Below are 2,172 nucleotides of genomic sequence, written 5' to 3'. Positions count from 1 at the left end.
GAGACTAGGGAGAAGGAAGTGACGTGGGTGTGAATGAACGTATCTTAGCAGCACCACGCAACGCGTCATCAGCGACTCCACCAATCAACATCCAAAGAGCGTTGTTGACGTCGCTTCCTTCTCCCTAGTCTCCTGGGAGTCCAAAACGTGCAACATAGCCCCCCTCGCGTGGCCAAATGTACTTGGCCCCCTCGCAGCGGAAATAACTGTGGACTATTTGACATGCGGGCCACCTGGCCCAACGCTTTGGATCCCCTGGTTGCCCCCAGCGTTTATGCGAGCAAAGCGTATTAGCAGATGCACCTATAAAAAAAAAAAAAGGTCAAAATTTTAATTTATGGAAGCTTAAGCCGGGGTCGCACTGCTTATTCATCATACAAAAGACAGCCTTCATACAAATTCGAACACGAGTCACCACGAGATCCGTGCTTCGAACGCCGCATGGCAATGAGTTCGAGAAGAAACTTGCCACGCGGCATTTGAACCAGGGATATTAAGGTGACTCGTATTTGCAGACAGTATTTTGTATGATGTATGAGCAGTGTGATCCCGGCTTAAAGATCTCACAGTATGTTTATTTTTATAACATTAAGTCTTGAACACGGTGGTCTTGAATAAGTAAACTTTTTTTTTTATTATTTTTTTCCACTCGCTTAGTACCGAACTCGCAACTTTGCACGCTCTCACAGAAACGAGACCTGAGGCTTCACTGGGGACTTTTAGCAAACCCTTACCGTGTTCCGCGTACCGCACTACTGGAGCCCCTCGGTCACGGTAACGGTTTGCTGTAAGTCCCTATTGCCCGGTTGTGTATGCGGAACACGGTAATGGTTTGCTATAAGTCCCTATTGAGACAAACTGACCGGACGGCAGAAATCCACCTCTGAAACAGGACTGTCCCGACCAAAGCGGGACGTCTAGTCACCCTAAAGACCCCTACGCAGTTGCGTTTGAGAGTGTTCGAGTGCGTTTGATGCGTTGCGGCTGCGAGAAACCAGGACATCCCTGCTTCTTATGTCGCGTACCAAGCTACTCCCTAAATTAGGTTCCACGCTTCGAACGGAGCACAGATGTGTCCACGACTCGCTTTCGTTTCTCGACGCAACGCAGTGAAACGCACTCAAACGCTCCCAAACGCAACTGTGCGTAGGAGCCTTTACAGAATCATTCGAGAGCCATAGTCATCAACAGCCGAGCATCATTCGCAGACACATAATGCACCGTCTGCTTTTTTTTTTTTTTTGAACGTGCATGTTTTGTAGTTGAATAATACTCAGGATCGGCCAAAAGGCTGTTTCTGTCGTGTCGGGGAACAGTGATAGTTGTTTGTTCGCCTGTAGAAGAAACTAGACCACACGAGTTTAGTTAACAACTCCTGTCCCGAAGGCATATCAGATTCACGCAAACTGCAACAAAACTCAGCCGGGGTTCACCTGAAATATGCCGTAACCATTTCGCGCACTTCCATCCGTGGTGGCCACTTTTGCGGTGTCGAGGCTGCTCTCTGCTTCAGCGAGGCACACGACTGGGAAAGAGAAGTAAAATACGGCAATGCACAAGAAGACTTCACTAATCGTAGTTCGAGAGGAGCATTCGAAGCGTCACCTAGCGGAATAGACGTGAAAGAGAAAAGCGAGGGGCTACACACTAAAACAAGCCTCTGAGTTTACTTCCCAGGAGAATACCGAAGAGAGCTAATCGCAGCTAACAATACAAACATTCCAGCGAATTACGAAGCCCAAAATAGGTCTAGATTTGAAAAAGGTGCAGGAATGAGCAAGTGAAATATCATACTCGCTGTCCTTTCGCAGATCGCTTTTTTTTTTCTTTTTATCTAATCCTATCACGAGTTTTAAGATTCGCTGCGATCCTTCTATTGTTCGTCGTGATTGACTCTCTCCGTGTTCTACCTATCCAATTGTACCGCGGACACTGGCGTGACCTGGCGGCCGGAACGTGCAACAGAGAAGAGAAAACTCAATGCACTTATGTTGCGCGGCGAATACAGCAGAAGGAAAAGAGGATGCACCGCTTACAGTCCGGCACCAGGTCCCTGGGTGTTCCGTACCACACGAGAACTCTGGCAAGCCCGCACCTCGTCAAAACACGCGCGTCGCCTCCGCCCAGAAGCCCGAGAACCGCCAGAGCGGCAGCGAGGACTAAGCTCATGGT

The sequence above is a fragment of the Ixodes scapularis genome, unplaced genomic scaffold (assembly GCF_016920785.2).
Source record: "Ixodes scapularis isolate PalLabHiFi unplaced genomic scaffold, ASM1692078v2 PGA_scaffold2__306_contigs__length_199485367, whole genome shotgun sequence".
NCBI classification, from domain to species: domain Eukaryota; kingdom Metazoa; phylum Arthropoda; class Arachnida; order Ixodida; family Ixodidae; genus Ixodes; species Ixodes scapularis.
This window is presented reverse-complemented; position numbering follows the sequence as displayed.